Here is a 15,927-nt window from a genome sequence, read left to right on the forward strand (position 1 = left end):
TGCCCATAACAATAGGTACATTTAAATAATTTTCCTTTTAACCTGCCATTTTAATAATCTGCCCATAACAATAGGTACATTTTAATAATTTTCCTTTTAACCTGCCATTTTAATAACCTGCCCATAACAATAGGTGCATTTTAATAATTCTCCTTTTAACCTGCCATTTTAATAATCTGCCCATAACAATAGGTACATTTTAATAATTTTACTTTTAACCTGCCATTTTAATAACCTGTCCATAACAATAGGTACATTTTAATAATTCTCCTTTTAACCTGCCATTTTAATAATCTGCCCATAACAATAGGTACATTTTAATAATTCTCCTTTTAACCTGCCATTTTAATAACCTGCCCATAACAATAGGTGCATTTTAATAATTCTCCTTTTAACCTGCCATTTTAATAACCTGTCCATAACAATAGGTACATTTTAATAATTCTCCTTTTAACCTGCCATTTTAATAATCTGCCCATAACAATAGGTACATTTTAATAATTTTCCTTTCGACCTGCCATTTTAATAACCTGTCCATAACAAGAGGTACATTTAAATAATTTTCCTTTTAACCTGCCATTTTAATAACAATGTACAAGAGGTACATTTTAATAATTTTCCTTTTAACCTGCCATTTTAATAACCTGTCCATAACAATAGGTACATTTTAATAATTTTCCTTTTAACTTGCCATTTTAATAATCTGCCCATAACAATAGGTACATTTTAATAATTTTCCTTTTAACCTGCCATTTTAATAATCTGCCCATAACAATAGGTACATTTTAATAATTTTCCATTTAACCTGCCATTTTAATAACCTGTCCATAACAATAGGTACATTTTAATAATTTTCCTTTTAACCTGCCATTTTAATAACCTGTCCATAACAATAGGTACATTTTAATAATTTTCCTTTTAACTTGCCATTTTAATAATCTGCCCATAACAATAGGTACATTTTAATAATTTTCCATTTAACCTGCCATTTTAATAATCTGCCCATAACAATAGGTACATTTTAATAATTTTCCATTTAACCTGCCATTTTAATAATCTGCCCATAACAATAGGTACATTTTAATAATTCTCCTTTTAACCTGCCATTTGAATAATCTGCCCATAACAATAGGTACATTTTAATAATTCTCCTTTTAACCTGCCATTTTAATAATCTGCCCATAACAATAGGTACATTTTAATAATTTTCCTTTCGACCTGCCATTTTAATAACCTGTCCATAACAAGAGGTACATTTAAATAATTTTCCTTTTAACCTGCCATTTTAATAACAATGTACAAGAGGTACATTTTAATAATTTTCCTTTTAACCTGCCATTTTAATAACCTGTCCATAACAATAGGTACATTTTAATAATTTTCCTTTTAACTTGCCATTTTAATAATCTGCCCATAACAATAGGTACATTTTAATAATTTTCCTTTTAACCTGCCATTTTAATAATCTGCCCATAACAATAGGTACATTTTAATAATTTTCCTTTTAACCTGCCATTTTAATAACCTGTCCATAACAATAGGTACATTTTAATAATTTTCCTTTTAACCTGCCATTTTAATAACCTGTCCATAACAATAGGTACATTTTAATAATTTTCCTTTTAACCTGCCATTTTAATAATCTGCCCATAACAATAGGTACATTTTAATAATTTTCCTTTTAACCTGCCATTTTAATAACCTGCCCATAACAATAGGTGCATTTTAATAATTCTCCTTTTAACCTGCCATTTTAATAATCTGCCCATAACAATAGGTACATTTTAATAATTTTCCTTTTAACCTGCCATTTTAATAACCTGTCCATAACAATAGGTACATTTTAATAATTCTCCTTTTAACCTGCCATTTTAATAATCTGCCCATAACAATAGGTACATTTTAATAATTCTCCTTTTAACCTGCCATTTTAATAACCTGCCCATAACAATAGGTGCATTTTAATAATTCTCCTTTTAACCTGCCATTTTAATAACCTGTCCATAACAAGAGGTACATTTAAATAATTTTCCTTTTAACCTGCCATTTTAATAACAATGTACAAGAGGTACATTTTAATAATTTTCCTTTTAACCTGCCATTTTAATAACCTGCCCATAACAATAGGTACATTTTAATAATTTTCCATTTAACCTGCCATTTTAATAATCTGCCCATAACAATAGGTACATTTTAATAATGTTCCTTTTAACCTGCCATTTTAATAACCTGCCCATAACAATAGGTACATTTTAATAATTTTCCATTTAACCTGCCATTTTAATAATCTGCCCATAACAATAGGTACATTTTAATAATGTTCCTTTTAACCTGCCATTTTAATAACCTGCCCATAACAATAGGTGCATTTTAATAATTTTCCATTTAACCTGCCATTTTAATAATCTGCCCATAACAAAAGGTACATTTTAATAATTTTCCATTTAACCTGCCATTTTAATAATCTGCCCATAACAATAGGTACATTTTAATAATTTTCCATTTAACCTGCCATTTTAATAATCTGCCCATAACAATAGGCACATTTTAATAATTTTCCTTTTAACCTGCCATTTTAATAATCTGCCCATAACAATAGGTACATTTTAATAATTTTCCATTTAACCTGCCATTTTAATAACCTGTCCATAACAATAGGTGCATTTTAATAATTCTCCTTTTAACCTGCCATTTTAATAATCTGCCCATAACAATAGGTGCATTTTAATAATTCTCCTTTTAACCTGCCATTTTAATAATCTGCCCATAACAATAGGTACATTTTAATAATTCTCCTTTTAACCTGCCATTTTAATAATCTGCCCATAACAATAGGTGCATTTTAATAATTTTCCATTTAACCTGCCATTTTTATAATCTGCCCATAACAATAGGTGCATTTTAATAATTCTCCTTTTAACCTGCCATTTTAATAATCTGCCCATAACAATAGGTACATTTTAATAATTCTCCTTTTAACCTGCCATTTTAATAATCTGCCCATAACAATAGGTGCATTTTAATAATTTTCCATTTAACCTGCCATTTTAATAATCTGCCCATAACAATAGGTGCATTTTAATAATTCTCCTTTTAACCTGCCATTTTAATAATCTGCCCATAACAATAGGTACATTTTAATAATTCTCCTTTTAACCTGCCATTTTAATAACCTGCCCATAACAATAGGTACATTTTAATAATTTTCCATTTAACCTGCCATTTTAATAATCTGCCCATAACAATAGGTACATTTTAATAATTTTCCATTTAACCTGCCATTTTAATAATCTGCCCATAACAATAGGTGCATTTTAATAATTTTCCTTTTAACCTGCCATTTTAATAATCTGCCCATAACAATAGGTACATTTTAATAATTTTCCATTTAACCTGCCATTTTAATAATCTGCCCATAACAATAGGTACATTTTAATAATTTTCCTTTTAACCTGCCATTTTAATAATCTGCCCATAACAATAGGTACATTTTAATAATTTTCCTTTTAACCTGCCATTTTAATAATCTGCCCATAACAATAGGTACATTTTAATAATTCTCCTTTTAACCTGCCATTTTAATAATCTGCCCATAACAATAGGTGCATTTTAATAATTCTCCTTTTAACCTGCCATTTTAATAATCTGCCCATAACAATAGGTACATTTTAATAATTCTCCTTTTAACCTGCCATTTTAATAATCTGCCCATAACAATAGGTGCATTTTAATAATTTTCCATTTAACCTGCCATTTTAATAATCTGCCCATAACAATAGGTGCATTTTAATAATTCTCCTTTTAACCTGCCATTTTAATAATCTGCCCATAACAATAGGTACATTTTAATAATTCTCCTTTTAACCTGCCATTTTAATAATCTGCCCATAACAATAGGTGCATTTTAATAATTTTCCATTTAACCTGCCATTTTAATAATCTGCCCATAACAATAGGTGCATTTTAATAATTCTCCTTTTAACCTGCCATTTTAATAATCTGCCCATAACAATAGGTACATTTTAATAATTCTCCTTTTAACCTGCCATTTTAATAACCTGCCCATAACAATAGGTACATTTTAATAATTTTCCATTTAACCTGCCATTTTAATAATCTGCCCATAACAATAGGTACATTTTAATAATTTTCCATTTAACCTGCCATTTTAATAATCTGCCCATAACAATAGGTGCATTTTAATAATTTTCCTTTTAACCTGCCATTTTAATAATCTGCCCATAACAATAGGTACATTTTAATAATTTTCCATTTAACCTGCCATTTTAATAATCTGCCCATAACAATAGGTACATTTTAATAATTTTCCATTTAACCTGCCATTTTAATAATCTGCCCATAACAATTGGTACATTTTAATAATTTTCCATTTAACCTGCCATTTTAATAATCTGCCCATAACAATAGGTGCATTTTAATAATTTTCCTTTTAACCTTCCATTTTAATAACCTGCCCATAACAATAGGTGCATTTTAATAATTTTCCTTTTAACCTGCCATTTTAATAACCTGCCCATAACAATAGGTGCATTTTAATAATTTTCTTTTAACCTGCCATTTTAATAATCTGCCCATAACAATAGGTGCATTTTAATAATTTTCCTTTTAACCTGCCATTTTAATAATCTGCCCATAACAATAGGTGCATTTTAATAATTTTCCTTTTAACCTTCCATTTTAATAACCTGCCCATAACAATAGGTGCATTTTAATAATTTTCCTTTTAACCTGCCATTTTAATAACCTGCCCATAACAATAGGTACATTTTAATAATTTTCCTTTTAACCTGCCATTTTAATAATCTGCCCATAACAATAGGTGCATTTTAATAATTTTCCTTTTAACCTGCCATTTTAATAATCTGCCCATAACAATCGGTGCATTTTAATAATTTTCCTTTTAACCTGCCATTTTAATAACCTGCCCATAACAATAGGTACATTTTAATAATTTTCCATTTAACCTGCCATTTTAATAATCTGCCCATAACAATAGGTGCATTTTAATAATTCTCCTTTTAACCTGCCATTTTAATAACCTGCCCATAACAATAGGTGCATTTTAATAATTTTCCATTTAACCTGCCATTTTAATAATCTGCCCATAACAATAGGTACATTTTAATAATTTTCCATTTAACCTGCCATTTTAATAATCTGCCCATAACAATAGGTACATTTTAATAATTTTCCACTTAACCTGCCATTTTAATAATCTGCCCATAACAATAGGTACATTTTAATAATTTTCCATTTAACCTGCCATTTTAATAATCTGCCCATAACAATTGGTACATTTTAATAATTTTCCATTTAACCTGCCATTTTAATAATCTGCCCATAACAATTGGTACATTTTAATAATTTTCCTTTTAACCTGCCATTTTAATAATCTGCCCATAACAATAGGTGCATTTTAATAATTTTCCTTTTAACCTTCCATTTTAATAACCTGCCCATAACAATAGGTGCATTTTAATAATTTTCCTTTTAACATGCCATTTTAATAACCTGCCCATAACAATAGGTGCATTTTAATAATTTTCCTTTTAACCTGCCATTTTAATAATCTGCCCATAACAATAGGTGCATTTTAATAATTTTCCTTTTAACCTGCCATTTTAATAATCTGCCCATAACAATAGGTGCATTTTAATAATTTTCCTTTTAACCTGCCATTTTAATAACCTGCCCATAACAATAGGTACATTTTAATAATTTTCCTTTTAACCTGCCATTTTAATAATCTGCCCATAACAATAGGTGCATTTTAATAATTTTCCTTTTAACCTGCCATTTTAATAATCTGCCCATAACAATCGGTGCATTTTAATAATTTTCCTTTTAACCTGCCATTTTAATAACCTGCCCATAACAATAGGTACATTTTAATAATTTTCCATTTAACCTGCCATTTTAATAATCTGCCCATAACAATAGGTGCATTTTAATAATTCTCCTTTTAACCTGCCATTTTAATAACCTGCCCATAACAATAGGTGCATTTTAATAATTTTCCATTTAACCTGCCATTTTAATAATCTGCCCATAACAATAGGTACATTTTAATAATTTTCCATTTAACCTGCCATTTTAATAATCTGCCCATAACAATAGGTACATTTTAATAATTTTCCATTTAACCTGCCATTTTAATAATCTGCCCATAACAATAGGTACATTTTAATAATTTTCCATTTAACCTGCCATTTTAATAATCTGCCCATAACAATTGGTACATTTTAATAATTTTCCATTTAACCTGCCATTTTTATAATCTGCCCATAACAATAGGTACATTTTAATAATTTTCCATTTAACCTGCCATTTTAATAATCTGCCCATAACAATAGGTACATTTTAATAATGTTCCTTTTAATCTGCCATTTTAATAATCTGCCCATAACAATAGGTACATTTTAATAATTTTCCATTTAACCTGCCATTTTAATAATCTGCCCATAACAATTGGTACATTTTAATAATTTTCCATTTAACCTGCCATTTTAATAACCTGCCCATAACAATAGGTACATTTTAATAATGTTCCTTTTAACCTGCCATTTTAATAACCTGCCCATAACAATAGGTACATTTTAATAATGTTCCTTTTAATCTGCCATTTTAATAATCTGCCCATAACAATCGGTACATTTTAATAATTTTCCATTTAACCTGCCATTTTAATAATCTGCCCATAAAAATAGGTACATTTTAATAATGTTCCTTTTAATCTGCCATTTTAATAATCTGCCCATAACAATAGGTACATTTTAATAATTTTCCATTTAACCTGCCATTTTAATAATCTGTCCATAACAATAGGTACATTTTAATAATTTTCCTTTTAATCTGCCATTTTAATAATCTGCCCATAACAATAGGTACATTTTAATAATGTTCCTTTTAATCTGCCATTTTAATAATCTGCCCATAACAATAGGTACATTTTAATAATGTTCCTTTTAATCTGCCATTTTAATAATCTGCCCATAACAATAGGTACATTTTAATAATTTTCCATTTAACCTGCCATTTTAATAATCTGCCCATAACAATAGGTACATTTTAATAATGTTCCTTTTAACCTGCCATTTTAATAATCTGTCCATAACAATAGGTACATTTTAATAATTTTCCATTTAACCTGCCATTTTAATAATCTGCCCATAACAATAGGTACATTTTAATAATGTTCCTTTTAACCTGCCATTTTAATAATCTGTCCATAACAATTGGTACATTTTAATAATTTTCCATTTAACCTGCCATTTTAATAATCTGCCCATAACAATAGGTACATTTTAATAATGTTCCTTTTAACCTGCCATTTTAATAATCTGCCCATAACAATAGGTACATTTTAATAATTTTCCATTTAACCTGCCATTTTAATAATCTGTCCATAACAATTGGTACATTTTAATAATTTTCCATTTAACCTGCCATTTTAATAATCTGCCCATAACAATAGGTACATTTTAATAATGTTCCTTTTAATCTGCCATTTTAATAATCTGCCCATAACAATAGGTACATTTTAATAATGTTCCTTTTAACCTGCCATTTTAATAATCTGCCCATAACAATAGGTACATTTTAATAATTTTCCTTTTAACCTGCCATTTTAATAATCTGCCCATAACAATTGGTACATTTTAATAATGTTCCTTTTAATCTGCCATTTTAATAATCTGCCCATAACAACAGGTACATTTTAATAATTTTCCTTTTAACCTGCCATTTTAATAATCTGCCCATAACAATAGGTACATTTTAATAATGTTCCTTTTAATCTGCCATTTTAATAATCTGCCCATAACAATAGGTACATTTTAATAATTTTCCATTTAACCTGCCATTTTAATAATCTGCCCATAACAATTGGTACATTTTAATAATTTTCCTTTTAACCTGCCATTTTAATAACCTGCCCATAACAATAGGTACATTTTAATAATTTTCCATTTAACCTGCCATTTTAATAACCTGCCCATAACAATAGGTACATTTTAATAATTTTCCATTTAACCTGCCATTTTAATAATCTGCCCATAACAATAGGTGCATTTTAATAATTTTCCATTTAACCTGCCATTTTAATAATCTGCCCATAACAATAGGTACATTTTAATAATGTTCCTTTTAATCTGCCATTTTAATAATCTGCCCATAACAATAGGTACATTTTAATAATGTTCCTTTTAATCTGCCATTTTAATAATCTGCCCATAACAATAGGTACATTTTAATAATTTTCCATTTAACCTGCCATTTTAATAATCTGCCCATAACAATAGGTACATTTTAATAATGTTCCTTTTAATCTGCCATTTTAATAATCTGCCCAAAACAATAGGTACATTTTAATAATTTTCCATTTAACCTGCCATTTTAATAATCTGTCCATAACAATTGGTACATTTTAATAATTTTCCATTTAACCTGCCATTTTAATAATCTGCCCATAACAATAGGTACATTTTAATAATTTTCCATTTAACCTGCCATTTTAATAATCTGCCCATAACAATAGGTACATTTTAATAATTTTCCATTTAATCTGCCATTTTAATAACCTGCCCATAACAATTGGTACATTTTAATAATTTTCCATTTAACCTGCCATTTTAATAACCTGCCCATAACAATAGGTACATTTAAATAATGTTCCTTTTAACCTGCCATTTTAATAACCTGCCCATAACAATAGGTACATTTTAATAATGTTCCTTTTAATCTGCCATTTTAATAATCTGCCCATAACAATAGGTACATTTTAATAATTTTCCATTTAACCTGCCATTTTAATAATCTGCCCATAACAATAGGTACATTTTAATAATGTTCCTTTTAATCTGCCATTTTAATAATCTGCCCATAACAATAGGTACATTTTAATAATTTTCCATTTAACCTGCCATTTTAATAATCTGTCCATAACAATAGGTACATTTTAATAATTTTCCTTTTAATCTGCCATTTTAATAATCTGCCCATAACAATAGGTACATTTTAATAATGTTCCTTTTAATCTGCCATTTTAATAATCTGCCCATAACAATAGGTACATTTTAATAATGTTCCTTTTAATCTGCCATTTTAATAATCTGCCCATAACAATAGGTACATTTTAATAATTTTCCATTTAACCTGCCATTTTAATAATCTGTCCATAACAATTGGTACATTTTAATAATTTTCCATTTAACCTGCCATTTTAATAATCTGCCCATAACAATAGGTACATTTTAATAATTTTCCATTTAACCTGCCATTTTAATAATCTGCCCATAACAATAGGTACATTTTAATAATTTTCCATTTAATCTGCCATTTTAATAACCTGCCCATAACAATTGGTACATTTTAATAATTTTCCATTTAATCTGCCATTTTAATAATCTGCCCATAACAATTGGTACATTTTAATAATTTTCCATTTAACCTGCCATTTTAATAACCTGCCCATAACAATAGGTACATTTTAATAATTTTCCTTTTAACCTGCCATTTTAATAACCTGCCCATAACAATAGGTACATTTTAATAATGCTCCTTTTAACCTGCCATTTTAATAACCTGCCCATAACAATAGGTACATTTTAATAATGTTCCTTTTAATCTGCCATTTTAATAATCTGCCCATAACAATAGGTACATTTTAATAATGTTCCTTTTAACCTGCCATTTTAATAATCTGCCCATAACAATAGGTACATTTTAATAATTTTCCTTTTAACCTGCCATTTTAATAATCTGCCCATAACAATTGGTACATTTTAATAATGTTCCTTTTAATCTGCCATTTTAATAATCTGCCCATAACAATAGGTACATTTTAATAATTTTCCTTTTAACCTGCCATTTTAATAACCTGCCCATAACAATAGGTACATTTTAATAATGTTCCTTTTAATCTGCCATTTTAATAATCTGCCCATAACAATAGGTACATTTTAATAATGTTCCTTTTAACCTGCCATTTTAATAATCTGCCCATAACAATAGGTACATTTTAATAATTTTCCTTTTAACCTGCCATTTTAATAATCTGCCCATAACAATTGGTACATTTTAATAATGTTCCTTTTAATCTGCCATTTTAATAATCTGCCCATAACAATAGGTACATTTTAATAATTTTCCTTTTAACCTGCCATTTTAATAATCTGCCCATAACAATAGGTACATTTTAATAATGTTCCTTTTAATCTGCCATTTTAATAATCTGCCCATAACAATAGGTACATTTTAATAATTTTCCATTTAACCTGCCATTTTAATAATCTGCCCATAACAATTGGTACATTTTAATAATTTTCCTTTTAACCTGCCATTTTAATAACCTGCCCATAACAATAGGTACATTTTAATAATTTTCCATTTAACCTGCCATTTTAATAACCTGCCCATAACAATAGGTACATTTTAATAATTTTCCATTTAACCTGCCATTTTAATAATCTGCCCATAACAAGAGGTGCATTTTAATAATTTTCCATTTAACCTGCCATTTTAATAATCTGCCCATAACAATAGGTACATTTTAATAATGTTCCTTTTAATCTGCCATTTTAATAATCTGCCCATAACAATAGGTACATTTTAATAATGTTCCTTTTAATCTGCCATTTTAATAATCTGCCCATAACAATAGGTACATATTAATAATGTTCCTTTTAATCTGCCATTTTAATAATCTGCCCATAACAATAGGTACATTTTAATAATTTTCCATTTAACCTGCCATTTTAATAATCTGCCCATAACAATAGGTACATTTTAATAATGTTCCTTTTAATCTGCCATTTTAATAATCTGCCCATAACAATAGGTACATTTTAATAATTTTCCATTTAACCTGCCATTTTAATAATCTGTCCATAACAATTGGTACATTTTAATAATTTTCCATTTAACCTGCCATTTTAATAATCTGCCCATAACAATAGGTACATTTTAATAATTTTCCATTTAACCTGCCATTTTAATAATCTGCCCATAACAATAGGTACATTTTAATAATTTTCCATTTAATCTGCCATTTTAATAACCTGCCCATAACAATTGGTACATTTTAATAATTTTCCATTTAACCTGCCATTTTAATAACCTGCCCATAACAATAGGTACATTTAAATAATGTTCCTTTTAACCTACCATTTTAATAACCTGCCCATAACAATAGGTACATTTTAATAATGTTCCTTTTAATCTGCCATTTTAATAATCTGCCCATAACAATAGGTACATTTTAATAATTTTCCATTTAACCTGCCATTTTAATAATCTGCCCATAACAATAGGTACATTTTAATAATGTTCCTTTTAATCTGCCATTTTAATAATCTGCCCATAACAATAGGTACATTTTAATAATTTTCCATTTAACCTGCCATTTTAATAATCTGTCCATAACAATAGGTACATTTTAATAATTTTCCTTTTAATCTGCCATTTTAATAATCTGCCCATAACAATAGGTACATTTTAATAATGTTCCTTTTAATCTGCCATTTTAATAATCTGCCCATAACAATAGGTACATTTTAATAATGCTCCTTTTAATCTGCCATTTTAATAATCTGCCCATAACAATAGGTACATTTTAATAATTTTCCATTTAACCTGCCATTTTAATAATCTGTCCATAACAATTGGTACATTTTAATAATTTTCCATTTAACCTGCCATTTTAATAATCTGCCCATAACAATAGGTACATTTTAATAATTTTCCATTTAACCTGCCATTTTAATAATCTGCCCATAACAATAGGTACATTTTAATAATTTTCCATTTAATCTGCCATTTTAATAACCTGCCCATAACAATTGGTACATTTTAATAATTTTCCATTTAATCTGCCATTTTAATAATCTGCCCATAACAATTGGTACATTTTAATAATTTTCCATTTAACCTGCCATTTTAATAACCTGCCCATAACAATAGGTACATTTTAATAATTTTCCTTTTAACCTGCCATTTTAATAACCTGCCCATAACAATAGGTACATTTTAATAATGTTCCTTTTAACCTGCCATTTTAATAACCTGCCCATAACAATAGGTACATTTTAATAATGTTCCTTTTAATCTGCCATTTTAATAATCTGCCCATAACAATAGGTACATTTTAATAATGTTCCTTTTAATCTGCCATTTTAATAACCTGCCCATAACAATTGGTACATTTTAATAATTTTCCATTTAATCTGCCATTTTAATAATCTGCCCATAACAATAGGCACATTTTAATAATTTTCCATTTAACCTGCCATTTTAATAATCTGCCCATAACAATTGGTACATTTTAATAATTTTCCATTTAACCTGCCATTTTAATAACCTGCCCATAACAATAGGTACATTTTAATAATTTTCCATTTAACCTGCCATTTTAATAATCTGCCCATAACAATAGGTACATTTTAATAATTTTCCTTTTAACCTGCCATTTTAATAATCTGCCCATAACAATAGGTACATTTTAATAATTTTCCATTTAACCTGCCATTTTAATAATCTGCCCATAACAATAGGTACATTTTAATAATTTTCCTTTTAACCTGCCATTTTAATAACCTGCCCATAACAATAGGTACATTTTAATAATTTTCCATTTAACCTGCCATTTTAATAATCTGCCCATAACAATAGGTACATTTTAATAATTTTCCATTTAACCTGCCATTTTAATAACCTGCCCATAACAATAGGTACATTTTAATAATGTTCCTTTTAATCTGCCATTTTAATAATCTGCCCATAACAATAGGTACATTTTAATAATTTTCCTTTTAACCTGCCATTTTAATAACCTGCCCATAACAATAGGTACATTTTAATAATGTTCCTTTTAATCTGCCATTTTAATAATCTGCCCATAACAATAGGTACATTTTAATAATGTTCCTTTTAACCTGCCATTTTAATAATCTGCCCATAACAATAGGTACATTTTAATAATTTTCCTTTTAACCTGCCATTTTAATAATCTGCCCATAACAATTGGTACATTTTAATAATGTTCCTTTTAATCTGCCATTTTAATAATCTGCCCATAACAATAGGTACATTTTAATAATTTTCCTTTTAACCTGCCATTTTAATAATCTGCCCATAACAATAGGTACATTTTAATAATGTTCCTTTTAATCTGCCATTTTAATAATCTGCCCATAACAATAGGTACATTTTAATAATTTTCCATTTAACCTGCCATTTTAATAATCTGCCCATAACAATTGGTACATTTTAATAATTTTCCTTTTAACCTGCCATTTTAATAACCTGCCCATAACAATAGGTACATTTTAATAATTTTCCATTTAACCTGCCATTTTAATAACCTGCCCATAACAATAGGTACATTTTAATAATTTTCCATTTAACCTGCCATTTTAATAATCTGCCCATAACAATAGGTGCATTTTAATAATTTTCCATTTAACCTGCCATTTTAATAATCTGCCCATAACAATAGGTACATTTTAATAATGTTCCTTTTAATCTGCCATTTTAATAATCTGCCCATAACAATAGGTACATTTTAATAATGTTCCTTTTAATCTGCCATTTTAATAATCTGCCCATAACAATAGGTACATATTAATAATGTTCCTTTTAATCTGCCATTTTAATAATCTGCCCATAACAATAGGTACATTTTAATAATTTTCCATTTAACCTGCCATTTTAATAATCTGCCCATAACAATAGGTACATTTTAATAATGTTCCTTTTAATCTGCCATTTTAATAATCTGCCCATAACAATAGGTACATTTTAATAATTTTCCATTTAACCTGCCATTTTAATAATCTGCCCATAACAATAGGTACATTTTAATAATGTTCCTTTTAATCTGCCATTTTAATAATCTGCCCATAACAATAGGTACATTTTAATAATTTTCCATTTAACCTGCCATTTTAATAATCTGTCCATAACAATAGGTACATTTTAATAATTTTCCTTTTAATCTGCCATTTTAATAATCTGCCCATAACAATAGGTACATTTTAATAATGTTCCTTTTAATCTGCCATTTTAATAATCTGCCCATAACAATAGGTACATTTTAATAATGTTCCTTTTAATCTGCCATTTTAATAATCTGCCCATAACAATAGGTACATTTTAATAATTTTCCATTTAACCTGCCATTTTAATAATCTGTCCATAACAATTGGTACATTTTAATAATTTTCCATTTAACCTGCCATTTTAATAATCTGCCCATAACAATAGGTACATTTTAATAATTTTCCATTTAACCTGCCATTTTAATAATCTGCCCATAACAATAGGTACATTTTAATAATTTTCCATTTAATCTGCCATTTTAATAACCTGCCCATAACAATTGGTACATTTTAATAATTTTCCATTTAATCTGCCATTTTAATAATCTGCCCATAACAATTGGTACATTTAAATAATTTTCCATTTAACCTGCCATTTTAATAACCTGCCCATAACAATAGGTACATTTTAATAATTTTCCTTTTAACCTGCCATTTTAATAACCTGCCCATAACAATAGGTACATTTTAATAATGTTCCTTTTAACCTGCCATTTTAATAACCTGCCCATAACAATAGGTACATTTTAATAATGTTCCTTTTAATCTGCCATTTTAATAATCTGCCCATAACAATAGGTACATTTTAATAATGTTCCTTTTAATCTGCCATTTTAATAACCTGCCCATAACAATTGGTACATTTTAATAATTTTCCATTTAATCTGCCATTTTAATAATCTGCCCATAACAATAGGCACATTTTAATAATTTTCCATTTAACCTGCCATTTTAATAATCTGCCCATAACAATTGGTACATTTTAATAATTTTCCATTTAACCTGCCATTTTAATAACCTGCCCATAACAATAGGTACATTTTAATAATTTTCCATTTAACCTGCCATTTTAATAATCTGCCCATAACAATAGGTACATTTTAATAATTTTCCTTTTAACCTGCCATTTTAATAATCTGCCCATAACAATAGGTACATTTTAATAATTTTCCATTTAACCTGCCATTTTAATAATCTGCCCATAACAATAGGTACATTTTAATAATTTTCCTTTTAACCTGCCATTTTAATAACCTGCCCATAACAATAGGTACATTTTAATAATTTTCCATTTAACCTGCCATTTTAATAATCTGCCCATAACAATAGGTACATTTTAATAATTTTCCATTTAACCTGCCATTTTAATAACCTGCCCATAACAATAGGTACATTTTAATAATTTTCCATTTAACCTGCCATTTTAATAACCTGCCCATAACAATAGGTACATTTTAATAATTTTCCATTTAACCTGCCATTTTAATAACCTGCCCATAACAATAGGTACATTTTAATAATTTTCCATTTAACCTGCCATTTTAATAATCTGCCCATAACAATAGGTACATTTTAATAATTTTCCATTTAACCTGCCATTTTAATAACCTGCCCATAACAATAGGTACATTTTAATAATTTTCCATTTAACCTGCCATTTTAATAATCTGCCCATAACAATAGGTACATTTTAATAATTTTCCTTTTAACCTGCCATTTTAATAATCTGCCCATAACAATAGGTACATTTTAATAATTTTCCATTTAACCTGCCATTTTAATAATCTGCCCATAACAATAGGTACATTTTAATAATTTTCCATTTAACCTGCCATTTTAATAATCTGCCCATAACAATAGGTACATTTTAATAATTTTCCTTTTAACCTGCCATTTTAATAACCTGCCCATAACAATAGGTACATTTTAATAATTTTCCATTTAACCTGCCATTTTAATAATCTGCCCATAACAATAGGTACATTTTAATAATTTTCCATTTAACCTGCCATTTTAATAACCTGCCCATAAC

This window comes from Myxine glutinosa, chromosome 2 (assembly GCF_964187855.1).
Source record: "Myxine glutinosa chromosome 2, kmMyxGlut1.1, whole genome shotgun sequence".
Taxonomy (NCBI): Eukaryota; Metazoa; Chordata; class Myxini; order Myxiniformes; family Myxinidae; genus Myxine; species Myxine glutinosa.